Source organism: Equus asinus, chromosome 20 (assembly GCF_041296235.1).
Source record: "Equus asinus isolate D_3611 breed Donkey chromosome 20, EquAss-T2T_v2, whole genome shotgun sequence".
Taxonomy (NCBI): Eukaryota; Metazoa; Chordata; class Mammalia; order Perissodactyla; family Equidae; genus Equus; species Equus asinus.
In genome coordinates, this window is record NC_091809.1 from 48,439,321 (window position 1) to 48,455,378 (window position 16,058).

Here is a 16,058-nt window from a genome sequence, read left to right on the forward strand (position 1 = left end):
CAGTAGATACTGCCCACTTAATTTGTGACTTTGGACAAGCAAGAACCTTTCTGGGCCTCACATCTCTTTTTATGAGGTTGAATCAGATCATCTCCAAGGTCCTTTCCTGCTCTAACATTATGTGCTTGTGCCACCCTATGGAAGACCCTGTTGATTAGTTAAATTAGCCATTTCCAACTCCCTTCTCTCTTGACCTCCTCCTACTACTGACAATTAAAAAAGAAAGCTATATACTTACTTTCTCAGGTCCCCAAACAATATGAGTAGCCATGTGACCAATTCTGGACAGGGGCTTCTGGGCAATTTTTTTTTTTTTTTACTTTCCAAGATAAAATGGACAGATAAAGCTTATGGTGTCCCTTCTTTCTTCTTCCTATCTTGAGTGAAGAGTTGTTAGCCGTTTTATGGTAGTGAGGTGGTGAGCACAAGGATGGTGGAGGGCCTAACTCCCTGGTTATAATAGAGAGCTGTGGGACCATCCGAGTAAAGGAATCATTAATGCCTTCAAGAGTCTAAACTACTATTAGGAAGGAATTTTGTTGAAAGTTTGCTGAAAGCATCCCTGACACACCCCTTTCTAATTTCTAGTCAAATGGGTTCCTCAGATAAACCACTTTATTCCCTCGGGTCCTCTCCATGGGTATAACTCCAACTTGACCAAACTCACAGGAACACACACAATTTGTAGAGTGCTTTGTATTGCACACGTTTCCACATACATTAGCGCATTTGATCCTTCGATCAATCCTGTGAGGTAATGGTCTGTAATTCCCCGTTTGATGCAGAAGGAAACAAAGCGAGTTTCCGTAATCTCACTGACTCCAAATACAACACATTCACACAACTCAATGACAGCTCAGGTCAAAATTCTACACCCCACATCTTCAACAAAGGAAGCTGTCACCTTATCCCTTCACCATCCTGGGGCTCAGGCAGAGGGTGAGTCTTCAGAACCTTGGAGAACGCTCCAAGGACCATAAAACTCCGTAAGGAGGACCACGTCAGAGAGGGTGCTTCTCCTGCCCCTGAGAGCTCAGGAAGCCTTGGTGGCAAAGAAGCAAAGACTGTCCCCAGCCAGGGCCTGGAGCACAGGTAATTAATAGGTGATCATGGCGCTGGACAAATGCAGACTGACAGCGGGCTTACCTTTGCTATCACCTGCCCCTTGGCAGACATTAGTTCTACAGCCAAACCCGGGGCTTGTTGACATGTTGTTCCTTTTCATTAATAAATAACTGCCCGAAACAATTACACTTCAGGAAACTAACCTTATTTTTCTCTTTCTCTCTGAAAGGTACCAAAAATTAAAAGCAAAGATGCTTAAATCAACTGGAGTGCTTGTGGGCAGATGTTCCTAGGTGCAATCTGTCTAATGGGAAAGAGCTTTCGGGGGAAGGGCAGTCACACTGCAGCTCCACCGGAAGGCCCAGCAGAAGGTACAGAGAGAATGCACGCTGTCTCCAGGAGAGCCTGGCCCTCTGCCTATCTCAGGAGACCACCACCCCACAGACTTCATTTACCTCTGTATCCTAAAGCTCCTCCTGGAGCTGCAGGCACATGTCAGTCTTTTTCTTAAAAACCAATATAGTGTGGGGCTGGCCGCATGGCTGAGTGGTTAAGTTCGCGCGCTCCACTGCGGACAGCCCAGTGTTTTGTCAGTTCGAATCCTGGGCACGGACACGGCACCAATCATCGAGCCACGCTGAGGCGGCGTCCCACATACCACAACTAGAAGGACCCACAACTAAGAATACACAGCTATGTACCTGGGGGCTTTGGGGAGAAAAAGGAAATAAATAAAATCTTTAAAAAAAAAAAACCAATATAGTGTCGTGAAAGATCATGGTACTTTAAAATCAAGTGGTCTCAAGTTTGAGTCTGAACTCTGCCGTTTATGAAATGTTTGTTTTGCACAACTTATTTAACCATTCTGTATTATTGATCTACTGTTGCATGGCAAAATGTTTGAAAACTTAGCGGCTTAAAACAACACACATTTATTATCTTACAGTTTCTGTGGGTCAGAAATCCAGATGCAGCTTAGCTGGGTCCCTGCTCAGGGTCTCCCAGGCTGCAGTCAAGGGGTCAGCTGGAGCTGCAGACCTCTCAAGCCTAGACCAAGGTGGGCACACTTCCAAGCTCAGTCACGTGATTGTTGACAGCATGCAGTTCCTCCTGGGCTGTTGGCTGGAGGCCTCCCTCAGTTCCTTGCCATGTGAACCTCTCCATAAGGCAGCTCACAACACAGTAGCAGGCTTTCGTCGGAACGAGCCAACAAGAGAAAAAGATGGAAGTTATGGTTTTTTATAACCTAATTTCAGAGTGACTCCTATCACTTTTGCCATATTTTGTTTGTTAGAAACAAGTCACTAGGTCCAGCCCACACTCCAGGGGAGGGAATTACACAAGGACAAGAATTCCAGGAAGCAGGGGTCCTGAGGAACCATTTTGCAGCTACCTACTGCATCTTCTCAACCTCGGTTTCCTCATCTATAAGTGAGCATTCTAATAACTACCTCAAGGGTTGGAGAAAGAATCAAATGAGACAGTGTATAGGTTAGTGCCTGGAAGAATGCATGGCACACAGAGGATGAGAACCCCTCCCCTCCTCTGCTGGCATGTCACACAGATAAGTTCAGAGGTTTACATGCAAAGAAGGCTACAAAGCTTCTAAGAATGAAGCAAGAGGGATACAGCAAGCAAGTCAGAGGGTCCCAGGAAACAAGAATGATAGCAATGGGAGCATTTGAGTTCTCTGGACAGCGTCAGAGGCAAGTCATCAGGTCATCCCTGAGGCAAAAGTTTACAGGGAGTCCTGCTCAGGGGCTGAGACCCCAAAGCCTGGGTGCTCATGAGGATATAAACAAGGGCCAGGCTAAGATCAAGCAGCCTCATGGCCCAGGACCACTGACTCCCCATCCCGGGCCAACCCATCGCCTTCCCCAGTGGCTTCTGACAGTCCCATGAACAAGCCTAGAGGGGCTCCATAAATCCTGAGGTCTCTTCTTCCCCCAAGGTCAGTGGACTGTGGAGCCAGCTCTGAGCATTGATCACTTTCACTTTCCTTCTCTGATTCTCACCAGTTCATTAAAGCTTGACCTTCCGGGCTTCTTCGGCTACTGTGGATGTCCAGGCAGAGAGACCATTATATTTTAAAGGCTGTTAAACTGTCCAATGATATTTTAGCTTTCTTTTTATATTTGATAGCAAATCATTAATCACACGTGTAAACTTCCAAGTAAAAACTAGGGAGAAATAGGTGGAGAATTATGTGAAATTACAGTGGAATGAAGCAGTTAAATTTCTCTCCATCAGCTGAGGCGAGGCAAGGTGAGGTGAGATGATGGTCAATTATCTTTTCCCACTCACTGATAAATCGCCAACACCATTGAGACTGTCAGTGCCTGACTCATGACAAGCAGAGAGGGGCTTCGACATGACCAGAGAACTGGGAACGCAGACTAGTTTCGCAGATGGTGCTGGGGCTTCTCCAAGCCAAATCTTGACTTGCTGGCCAGGAACATTAGCACGGGCCCTGACCGCGTCCTGGGACGCCCCCTTTCTTTTCTGACCACTGCCCCTGCTCTATCCTTCCTCCCGCTTGTTAGGCTCAGAAAGCAGCAGCAGCCGTCCCCAGCGCCTGCATGCTGCTCTCCATCAGGACATCCAAAATGGACCTCATTAGTCTCCTCTCACATTCCTCGTCTCAGTTAATGGTGCCATCATTCACCTAGGTTATTTAACTAGAAACTTCACTGTTGACCCAAACACCCCTTTTCCTCACCTCCCCCGACCAGTTCACTCATCCCTGCGTCTGGTCTGTTGGGAACACAATTATCGGTCCTACCCACCACCCCGCTCCCCATAACCTCTGCTGTTGCTTCAGCCCAGGCCCTTATCACTTCTTCCCTAATCTACCAGAAAAGCCTCATACCTAGTCTCCATGGCTTTGATGTTTCCTCCCAAACACACACTCACCCTTACACTTGCACACACTTCTCCACACTCCTGCCAGTTTTTTTTTTAAGGCACGTTCATGATTGTACCTCTTTCCCATTTGAACTTCAGAAGCTTCCTCTTGGTTTAGGAAAAAGCTAAGACATCTCACCTGGTCCATGATCTCCCGCAGCTGTCCTGACACCCATGGGCCATCACCAGACAGAGGAGCTCCAGTTTTCCTCACATGCTCCTCTGGTGTGCATGCCTTGGTTTGTGTGCGTTCCTCTGCCGGAGTTCCCTTTCCCTCGTAGTCTAACTGGCAAACTTCTACGCAGCCCTCAAGATTCAAATCAAAAGTCACCTCCTCCGAAAAGTTCTCCCAGACTCCCCTCCAACAGTTAGCCGATCTCTCACTGTAGAACCATGCTATCCCGCCACTGTTTTCTGATTTTTATTTTTCCATATTTCCCACCACCCCACTAGACTATAGGGTCCTTGAATAAAGACCATGGCTTATGGTCTAGCAGCCAGCCCCATCCTAGGCTCAGAGGCACACTGAATGTTTGTTGATCAGTGAATTGCCGTGGACTGCAGAGTAAGGCAAACCCAGGTTAAAACATTGCCCTCCCACCTGCTAACTCTGTGACCTCAACAAGATTTCTGTGTCTTGGAGCTCCATTCCTTCTGTAAAATGAAAATAATTACTTCAACCCGATAAGAATAGTATGAAGACAATAAATGAGATTTAGAAAATGATCAACTGTTGGGAGAGTAAGGAAAGGGGAGGTGTTTGAGATGAAGCTGAAGGGTCTAGAAATAACTCAGGTGAAAGAAGTTACCATAAAGTGAGAGGGAATGTCAGGTGAGGAATAACGTAGTAAGGAACGCGACATAGAGTAGGCATTCAACTCCGACCTTCCTTATGGAAGTCTAACAACTGGAGAATAGAAGGAAATAGTAAGGACATCCCTTAAATGCCCCCATTTTATTTTTTTCATTTACTGTTTTTTTTTTAATGACCTGGATAGATGCCAAGGCATGTGGTTGGGGTGAAAACTCTCAATTGATATCAAAGTCCCCGATAGACTCTAAAACAAACACACTGAAGAATCCAGTCATTCCCCTAAGTGGCTCCAAACTTGCTTGTCTGGCACCACATCATGTGTACAGGCAAATACAGCTGGACACGCAGGTAGGGAGTGCATGCCTTTGCAAGCCTGCCTGTGCCAACATGCCAACAGGGGACCCTGTCTGTGACAGGAGAACTGGGAAGCAGGCTCCTGAGTGACAGTAGCTCATGTTGGACCCCGAGTTTCTGGCCCCCATGCAGTTGACCCTGCCCCCAGGTGGGGACTTGCTGCCTGGGAAACAATGGAGGGAGAGTAAGAAGGGCCAGCTAGGAAAGCAGGGCCTGCAACTAGAAGGGTTGGATCAGACTGGAATGGCCCCAGGAGCCAGGCAAGAGTGTTCAGAGAGTTCTAGATAAAGGAGAAAGGAGAAAAAGGGCCACAGCCCAGCTAACAGGGCCTGGGCACAGGAAGGAAATAGGAAAACCAAACAACCCTAAGAGCAGAGAGAACCCATATCTAACACAGAGTATTTGGCAAAGAAATAATCCAGATACAGAATTGGGTGGGCTGGTATGGGGTGGAGGATGCTTACCTAGGGTTGACGTTGGCACAAAGATGCCAAGTCTTCCACAGCAGCTTTTCTTTGCCAATCAGAAAAGCCCTGCCTGAACAGGGATGATTCAGAGGCATTGGACTGAACAGGAGAAATGGCAGCACCTCCACTCATGAGGGCAGGTCCCATCCTATCAAACATTACAATGAGTGATGCATGTCAGTCCGCATGCAGATCTACTACCCACGAGCATCAGCAGAACACCTGGCATAAGAGGCCTTGATTCTTACCCCTTCACAGCTTGGAATGAAGCAGCTAGGTTTTCTTGTATCTAGTCCCAGTCACATCCTGTCTTCTGACTCCTAGGTAAGCAGAGGACCTTAGGGCTACAAGATAGCATAGAATGCATCTCTTTTTATAGATAAAACAAAATTTCTAGAAAGGCTAAATGACTCCTCAAGCAATATGACCACTCTCTGGAAGAAAAAGACTGAAAGTCATTCTTTTAACATCCAATCGCAGGTTCTCTCCACTCTACCAAATAGCCAACCACGTGTCAAAGGGGATCGACTGCAGAGTGGAATTAATTTTGGGGGGAAACTACTCTTTTATTTGGAAAAACATCATGAAAAGAAGCATTTTACCAACGCAAACTGAAAGCAAGGACACACTCAAACTCTTGAGGAAGATCTGGGAGCTATGAGGTAATGCAAATCTTGATGCTTCAAATTGAGCTGTATAGTATTATGCATTTAGAGTAATTTATCCTGACCATTTCTCTACATATTTGATTGGAAAATTTCTCTTTTTCTAAATCTAAATTTTAGGAGAACTATGCCTGAAAATTACTGTTTGTTTTTGAGAGATGTATCCATGTCCTTGTTTGTTATGCAGTGATTTACTCCCCAAAGATCAAGTTTGGAGACTGAAAGAAGGGAAATGTAGGCTTTTACTTTGAGGTGAAGAACAGAATTGGGCTATATCGGGCACAGCACAACCTAGACTAGACAGTTTATGTGAGCATATGACATTATCTAATACTGCATAAGATAGACTTTGGTTAATGCCTCGCAGAACCATTATACTGGTGTTTGAGATTGTGCAGACAGATACAACCTTGAGAGGGAGTTGAAGTTTCCCCTGAAAGTAATAGATATTTTCACCATCAGTCATCCTAGGGTAAGGTTAATCTTGGGACAAAAAAAAAAATGAGGAAGATGAGAAAATACCTACCTTACGATTTGGGGAATCAGAATCAGTTGGTCTGGAATCAGGAGAGATGGGGGAGACATGGCACCTGCCACATGGAAGTGGAACAGCAGCTGGGCAGAGATCTAGCCCAGTAAAGGACTCTCGAGTGGAGTTCATGCCTGCAGATTCCAAGGATAGCCAACGCTAGAAGCAATGAACTTCTGTTATATTCAAGGCTTTAGTAAAGGTTTGTTAAAAGTCATAGCCTGACCTCAGTTGGGCTGATGAGAATTGGGAAAGGCTAAACCTCATGTTTAAGAAGGAGGAGCCAAGGGAAGAATGGGTGTCCCTCCCCCTGAAGCCAGCTTTGGGGTTATCAGTGGCAGCAGCCTCCAGCTAGAAAGTTAGGACCAGTCAATGCTTTCTGCGAGATCATCAGCAACAGATGCAGTAATAGGGGAGGAAGATTAGCAGACCAAAGAGACCAGGGAAGAGCCTGAAGTTCTCATTCCAGAAGAGAAATAGTGGGGACAAGCATTTTGATGGGGGTTAATTTGGGGCAATTAGACAAGTGGGAAAATGTACCAGGTTTTAAAATTCTCTTGATTGCAAGCAAGAGCAATTAGCTCTGGCTAGCTTAAGAAAATTTTCTTTAACAACCAGGATGAAAGATTTATTGGAAAGATAATTGGACATCTCATTGAACAGAAGGAAGAGTTGGAAAATCAAAACCCAGGAAGGAATAGATTCTCACCTATGGGAGTTGAGGGAACCTCTGTATAAGGTGCAGACAATAATGTGGCTTGTCTCTGATATCCAATCAAACTCTGTTTCTTCTTCTTTGAGAAGTCCAGTTCAGAAAAGAAATAATCAGAATGGCTTGAGGGACAATAGAGATCTACCCCTGTGTGTAATGAGAGGAAGGACATTTTCTCCCTCTTCCTACACTGCTCAGGTCCATAAAATAACTACTTCCTTCTACATACAATAACTACAGAAATATTACCTCTATTTTCTCCACGATGTACTCCTGTCCCCCTCACTTCTCTCCAAGAGGACGGTATTGGTTGTCTATTGTTGCATAACAATTATCAGAGACTTAGTGACCTAAAACAACATGCATTTGTTATTTTACAAATTTCTGTTGGTCAGAGTCCAGACACAGCTTAACAGGGTTCTCTCCTCATGGTCTCAGAAGGCTGTGGTCAAGGTGTTGGTCGGGCTGTGTTCTCATCTGGAGGCTCGACTGGGGAAGGCTCTGCTTCCAAGCTCATTCGCATTGTTAGCAAAATCCATGCATGACTGAGGATGCCTATGTTTTGGTGATGTCAGCTAGAGGCTGCCCACTTTCAAAGAGACCACTCCAATTCCTTGCCTTGTGAGCCTCCTTTAACAGGGCAGCTTACTCCATTAGGCTAGCAAGGAGACTCTCTCTCCCAGGAAATAACCCAGTCTCTCTTTTAAGAGCTTTTACCCGAAGAAGTCAGGCCCACCCAGGATAATCTTTTTGATTAACCTCAAATCCACTGACTTGTAACTTTAATTGCATTGCAAAATCCCTTCACCTTTGTGATATTCTTTTGACTAGAAGCTGGTCATAGGTCCTGCTCACACTTTAGGGGAGGGGATTATACAGGGCGTGAACCTGAGGAGCTGGAAATCATGAGGACCACCCTCATGGACATGTGCCACCAAGACTTATAACCACTCAGATATATGGCCAGTAAGGCTTTGAGCTCCTCCTTGGCCTGTGCACTCTCTCTCTCTAATGACTTCTCACTCCTCATCTGCCTTTACCCAGGCCACAGCATCCTTGTCTCCTCCATGGAGTCAGCTCCCCAGGGAGGCCAGCAGTCACTCAACTTCTCTGCCTGCGACTGAATAGGAAATTTCAATTCATGAAGGAAGGGAAAAAAGCCCGTGTGCCAAACCTCATTAAGCCTCAGCTCTAAATCTTATTTTCCCACTCAACTTTACCACCCACAAAACTGATATATTGGCCCTTGTCGGATTCCTATGTCTATTTTCCAATTGTTTCAGAACTCAAATGGGCAAGCTTTGACTTTTTAGAGCCTCCAGTCCCACTTGGTGTTCTGAGGACTGGGGCCAAAGGCGTGAGAACCATCCTCTGCTTGGCCGCCACCCAGGAGGTACCCCCTCTGGGCCCCGATTTGGGTGTAGAAGGAACTGAAAACTGCTTTTGGTAGTTGCAGGCTACTGAGACCCAAGACACTTCAACACAAGTGAGAAAAAAGTACATAGCACATCACTGTCACTTGCCTTGTGGCCACAGGCATGCTTTGCCACCCACCAGCCTATCTGCTCTTCCATGCCCATGTCTTTGTCATGACGTGAACCCCCTCCAGCCTTTCTGGGGCCACAAATCTCAACATATCACCTTGTCCCACAAGTGATAAACAGACAGTCAAAACTAGAACCCCCTTGTGTTCCACCATTCTCTCAGACCACATCCTGACAAGGAGGAGGCGAATTTACAAGAACCCCCTTACTTACAAGTGTCCAAAAGAGAAACTGAGGAACAGAAAGGGTAAGTAACTGTCTCAAAAAGCACACAGGAGTCAGCAGCCACACGGAGAGTTTAACTCTTTTCTTTGCAGCCCCTGACACCACCCTGCTCCCTTCACAGAGAGCTGAAGTGAATTAACCCTTCATGTGCCCAGGGTCTCCTGGGAAATGGACTGCTGATATAAATAAGCTGGGAACCCAGGGGCCCACGGGGGTCAGTTCATGGGGCACCTCAGTTAAGATGGTTAATAACCACAGCAACATGATTTATTACTTAGCACTCGAAGGGAGCCGGCTGTGGCTGCGGGTGCCTCCTGCCCAGCCCAGCTCCCTTCATTTGCATAGGTAATGGTCATGTTATTAACAGCTCATTAGTGTCAGGCCCAGATGACCAGAAAGGCAGACTCGGTGGACTGAAGGGAAAGAGCATCTTGTGTTTCAGGGGAAACCCCAGCAGGACTCTTATTCCAGGACCAGGAAGGGGCCCATGTGACCCAGTCACAGATGAGAGGGTCCAAAAGCAGGCATCTCTTAATGACAAAGTATAACTCTAAAATAACACCAATACATACGATAGGAGTCTCACGTGTGATATACCCTTGATATGACGTGATGAAAATGACACTTTACCTCTGTGGTCTTCCTCCCCAAAACCCAGAACTCTGGTCTAATTATGAGAAAAGCACCACACAATCACATTTGAGGGCCATCCTACAAAATACCTGAGCAGTCCTCCTCAGAGCTGTCAAGGTCATCAAAAACGAGGAAAGTTTGAGAAATGGCCGCAGCGAAGAGGAGCCTAAAGAGACACGAGAACTACCTGTAATGCGATGTCCCAGATGGGATCCTGGAATAGAAGGACGTTAGGTAAAAACTAAAGAAACTGAAGTAAACTATGGACTTAATAATTTATCATTATTGGTCCATTAGTTGTAACAAATGTACCATAGTAAGGTAAGATGTTAATAATAGAAGTAACTAGGTGCAGGTTATATGAGAACTCTCTGAACTTTCTTTTTCTGTAAATCTAAAACTGTTCTAAAATAAAGTTTATTTTTAAAAAAGTGTCTTACACTGTATGTAGCACATTCCAATTTATGCCACGTTATTAGTCAAACTCTTAGTGTTGGTCCTCAATGCCTCGGTAATTATAGGAGAAACAGGCATCTTTACCTTGCTTAACTAATAACTGAGATTTAAAGAAATTAAGTGACTTCCCCAAGGTCACAGAGCTACTAAGTATAAGAGATTAGTTTCAAACTCAGGTCTTCTGACTCAGACATTAGTGTCTTTCATCAAAGCGAACATTATCATCTCAGAGAAGATAAGGATGAAGAAAGAAGATGGTACAAGTCTCTGGCTAATGGCCAGAGTGGTTGGCAGTGGGGAGTGCTGACAGGGACAGATAAGAGGTCAAGGTCAAGGTCAGCCGGTAGCTCATGGTCATTTTTGTGGACCCTCTTGTTCCCTCAAGCCTTCGAATGAGAAAAATATAAATGTTCCCGCCTCTTTCTCATCCGTTCCCAAATCTCCCCCACATCCTAGATGTGGGAACACAATCCAGAATTCTTGTGATGCATTTTTGCCCCCCCCCCTCCAAAAGCAAAATGACATGAAGATCTTTCTTTCTTTCTTCACTTGACCTCAAAACCTCACCCCACAGAATGTCAGCACCAGCCCTAGCCTGGAAAAAAGTGGTCCAGGCCTGCACAAAATGAGTTAATGTGTAATGAGGACATTTAAATGTAGCTCCATTTCTGGAGCTTTCTTCTTATACTTTCTTTAAGCCGCTGCTACTTTCAAATCCATCTAGAAGCAAACAGGAGTGAGGAGCAAGGACTTTCTGTAACTCAGCTGGGTACATTGGGGAGGTGGGGAGAGACATGGTGATCAGGCCCTGCTCCTGCCTATAGAAGGAAATGAAGGAAAAGGAAGAAGAGAGACAAATTTTGCATGGGATAAATGTCCTGAAGTGCTCCTGACTTTAACCCAAACTGATGTTGGCCTTGGGACAGGTCATTTTAATCCCTCTGGGACCCAGCTTCCTCTTATGGAAAATGAGAGGTTTGGACTAGGCACTCTCCAAGCTCCCTCTGAACTTGGACATTCTGTGATCGAATTACAATCAATGAAAATAGGGTCTGAGATTCCCATCAACTGGAAGAGAAACAAATGGAAGTGCAGTCATAGGGCAATTTAGAAATTGAATCAGAAACTGACATTGCACCTGTTTTGATGACTGGAGAAGCCCCCGGTCACTTCTCCCCAAGAAGAGAGTGTTCAAATGATCATTTAATTCACCAAGGATCATTCAGCAGATGCCCACTAGTTTTATCATGCTACGCTACAAAATGGGTTAAAGACCAGAGGAATATCAGGGACGTCAAAAACGTATAATCAATTTTTTAAGAGTTTACAAGCTACTACCAGCTCGCCCCACACAGTCTAATCCAACACATGCCAAGTTATTTGCTACATTCTTTACCTAAACACTCTGTAATGAAGATATACACATGGGCACAGACATGAGTGTATGCACATGGATGTTTGTGTGCACATTCCACCTGCCTTAACTCACCCAGTATCTCCATTTGCCTTATCAGGAAAGATCTCCTGGAGGAAACAGGCTCTACGGGATAAGAGTATATCCTCCAGGATGCAGTAAGACCCAGTGGGCTACAAAGCTATGGGAAATTTGAATCTCTGATGGAGTCTCATCAGATCTCGGCCTCAGGGAGTCCAGGGTCAGCCAGGGTGACCTCGCCAAGCTCCCTCTGCTTTGCTCTGTGCCCTCCCCCGCTCCATGCCCTCCTTTCTTCTTTCCACCTCTCTCCCCAGCCCTGCTCCCTGCATGAGTCCCCCTCCCCCTCACCATACATTGCCTTGTCCCCAATTCTCCTAAGGGCAGCAAATTACTTCTATCATTTTTAAAAATGTGATCAACTGCATTTGCTCCAGCAGGTGCTTTTGTGAGGACGGGTTAAAAAAAAAAAAAGCAGGTTGAAAAATGTGGATAAAATATAAATTAAAAAAGAAGAATGGGTCTGGTTACAATCAATAACCCCAGAATTATTGACTCCTCTTCCCATTACACTGTGATGCCTCTGTAATCTTGCTGGCAGATTCTATAAAGGACGCATCTGTGCAAGATGAGATGTCCATTGTCAAAAGTTATAATTCTCTCCAACACAACTCCCATAACAGCAGCCAGGCAGTTTCTGCAGAGCGATCTGATGTCTGGGAACCACATGACATCACTCTCTAAAACCCATTTTGTATCTCTGCCCCCGGGCCATCTCTGTCCTTAGCAACTTGGCAGGAGGAACGGAAGCGGAACCGGAAGCTGAACTTATCCCAGCCTGATGTCCTGAGTTCAGGCACTCCAAGCTTTCCTTTGCCCTTCCGAACTCCTTCTTGGAGAGGTGCACAGGTACTCTTAGTAGAACCGAGGTCCTACTAGAAATAAATGGAGTATTCACTTGGAGGAAAAGCTGAAGCTAATCTTTATTTTCTTGTACAAATTCTCCAGCTGGGATTGCTGCTCCTAAGATTGTTTTGGCTGAGAGGCAGAGTTCGGAGCTGGCTTCCAGAGGTTTCCCCAGAAAAGGCCAGCGTGGGTCATAGGCTTACATCTGCTCAGAAAAGCAACCTGCCTGGATAAGGCCCCAGGAAGCCTGGCCTCTTGGCAGGAGGGGCCCAGACCTGCCAGGATGGAGGAAAATCTCCACATGGGAGCCACTGACCCAGGCAGCCAGCAGCAACCTCTGGGAGTCCTTCTGAGCTCACTGTTTAATCCCCAGGAGACAGTGTGGCCAAAGGTGAAGGGCACTGGCCTGAGAGCTGTGACCTTGACAGAAACCGGCCCTCTCTGAGCCTCGCCTTCCTCATTGGCAGAGTGAGAGGGTTAGAGGGGACAACCTCACGGGGCCCTTCCAAATTTACAATGACTGATTGGCTCTCTGTCAGCTCTGGGGTGGGGTGGGGGCTGTAACTTCCGTCCCTTCTCAGCCTTTCCAGCCGTGCTGGCTAATGCCCTCATCCCCAATCCCAGGAGGAGGCCCTGCCTTCTCAGAGAGTGTTGGGAGTCTTTCTTCCAAGGTAGAAAAACCAGAAAATCTGGGTGGGCCCTGCCCTTAGGGATACTCTGTCCAAACCAAAAGCGCAGCTCTGCTAGTTTTGATGATGAAGATTTACAGCCAGGAGTGAGCTTCCCTGGCAATATCGTCTGCCGTCTTTATGAGCAGCAATTACATAGTATTTGGTACCTGGGAAGGCAACCAGCGAGAGCTGAAATGGTGAAATGCTCTCTCACTCCAAGGAGCACAACGCCTATGGTAATAAATATTGACGTTCATTAAGACAAAGCCAGAATTCAATCTGTTCTGGGGAATTCTCTGCTTCCGGCCTCAAGCATGGTCCTTATTTACAAGATGTCCCTAAGGGAATGAGACAGGCCGCCTCACCTTGCTCCCCAAGATACATTTTATTCAACCGACTCATCCTGGGCAAATGTGTATCTGACAAGCCAATTTGAAAATGAATTTGGTACATTTTTTGAGTTGATTATTTATTCTGAAAATGAATGCCTGTTCTGGTCAGGCTGACAGCTCTCAGGATGAGAGAACTCGGTGCTCCCAGCTCCCCCCTCACACCGCCTCTCCCAACAAAGGAGAAACGCAATTGAGAGGGCCAGCTTCCCCAGCACGGGGGCTGAGTGGGCCCTCTACCCTCACTTACCAGTGCCCGGCGCAGCATATTTTCATCCTGCTGACAAGAAGCCAGTGTACAGTGCTCGTGCCTGGGAGAAATGGAATGCTGTGAAAGCTAAGGGGGGCTCCTTCGGCTCTATCTCTTGGATGGTTTGACTGGACAAGCATTTGACTCCCACCACCCAGAGTCATCATGAGGTCCTAGGACAAGGGGAGCGAGCCTGAGGGCAAGGTGTAGGGTAGGGAGGGGACTTTCTACCACCCTTTGACTTCCGGTCTCCCTGAACTTTGCTTCCACTATTTCTCCTTGATCTCCATCAAGATGGCAAGATGGCAGCTTGCCTGGTCATGTGGTGGTTAAGTTCACATGCTCCTCTTTGGCCACCTGGGGTTCACAGGTTTGGATCTCAGGCACGGACCTAACACCACTCCTCAAGCCACGCTGTGGCAGCATCCCACATAAAATAGAGGAAGATTGGCACAGATGTTAGTTCAGTGACAATCTTCCTCAAGCAAAAAGAGGAAGAATGGCAACAGATGTTAGCTCAGGGCCAATCTTCCTCAAAAAAAAAAAAAAAGGTGTCAAGATGATACCTTGGTAAATTTCATGGAAAGGTAACATGTTGGAGGAACGTGTTCAGAGGATGCACCCTCTTCCCCTCCTCCTCCAGCTGTGCTTCCTCCACAGCTCAGCTGCCCGAGTGCCCAGGGACCCTGGCTGTCCAGTATAATCCTGGAAGGCTTCTTGCAGGAAGAGGATTGTGGGAAGAATATGGGAAGAATGTTTTGGAGATCCTGAGTTACCTGTGGCCAAAACTGCATTGAGATGAACTGGGTCACAGACAGCCTCGGATGCGAAGCGAAGAAGCCAGGACTCTAAATCTATCACAGTGATTAGATTGCCTTTTTTCAGCGGTTTTTGGGTTATTTTGAAATCATGAGACTCTTTGTTCTAATGTATTCTTCTCTAGAACCTCAGTGTAAAAGCAGATAGAAGTTAAGCTGTTCCAATTAAACACAGATGAAAGCGTCGGAGCCCTGCCCTCTTACCTGACACTGAATTCAGTCCCTCCACAGAATCCGGTCCCACAATATCGGAGTCACCCCAGCTGCTTGTTGAACATGCAGACCCCCGGAACCCCTGAGTCATCCGCTCTGAAGGTGGTACCCTGGAATATCCATTTTTTCCAACCACTCTTGGGGCTCTGTAAAGCACACTCAACCGTGAGAGCCGTGCTGGAGGGCTTCACAGGGCAGAGTGAAGACGGACGCCTACAGGTAAGTCCTCCACTTGGCCTGACTGTGTTCCCGCCTGTCTTACCCATTTTCCTGACATGCAACCTTGTCGTTCGGTTGTGTGAACGCTCCCCAAGAGCATCACGTGATTGTTCTTGGTACTGAATCCAGATAGGAAGGAACCAGGGGGAACAGGAGTTATAAAAACTCACCAACCCCCAAAGCCCGCACCTCACTAGGGCCTTGGCGGAACTAGAAACCCCAGCTTTGAAAGCTAATGTTTTTAAGCACCTTAAAAACCACACACTCACTCTCAGCTACTAGTGTGAAAGGGGTCGTCCATTTCCCAGCTCAGCTGCACAAGGAATATAGTTAAGGAGGTTGAAATCAGAAAACTGTCAGTCAAAGATCTTCAGAGACCCACTCTCTGACAAGCAGGTTGGGGGTCCCAGAGCCAGAGTCCCTGGGGTACAGCACGGACTGGGAGCCCTTGTCTATAGCACCAAGCTCCAAGTCAACAGGCCACCAAGAAAGGTGCAGCATCTGCCAGTTCAGTCATGTCATGATTCTGCCTGCCAGATGGGACAGTGAGGGGAAGCAGCCCAGAGCAATTAAGTGTCTAGCCTAAGGTCACAGAGCAAGTCAGTGCGGGCCCTCAGAAAGCGCCAAGTCCTCCTGCGGATTCAGGCAGCAAGTGGGCAATCTGCCCTGGGGCTCCTGCCTCAGAGCACCTTCATCTTGCCTGGCTCAGCAGCGGGGGCTGACTCTGCTTCTGCTCCCATGCACCTCAGCCAAGCCATCATCATCCTGATCTAAGCCTCCCCTGCCACCCCA

At 46.7% G+C, this 16,058-nt stretch overlaps 1 long non-coding RNA gene across 2 annotated transcripts in view; it reads right to left on the reverse strand.

The window, feature by feature from the left end:
- Positions 1 to 1,976: 1,976 nt before the first annotated feature.
- The window catches only part of LOC123279088 (uncharacterized), a 119,026-nt gene continuing 104,944 nt past the window's right edge, over positions 1,977 to 16,058 (reverse strand). The window contains exons 3-11 of one of the 2 annotated variants that reach the window (XR_011495685.1): positions 10,002 to 10,078; positions 7,760 to 7,860; positions 7,508 to 7,592; positions 6,796 to 6,932; positions 5,853 to 5,924; positions 5,602 to 5,752; positions 4,109 to 4,276; positions 3,081 to 3,245; positions 1,985 to 2,255 (exon numbers count right to left, since the gene is read on the reverse strand). This is a non-coding gene — a long non-coding RNA (uncharacterized lncRNA). Of the gene's footprint in view, positions 2,256 to 3,080; positions 3,246 to 4,108; positions 4,277 to 5,601; positions 5,753 to 5,852; positions 5,949 to 6,795; positions 6,958 to 7,507; positions 7,593 to 7,759; positions 7,861 to 10,001; positions 10,079 to 16,058 lie in introns of both variants that reach the window. The other variant, XR_011495684.1, reaches the window with a different exon arrangement.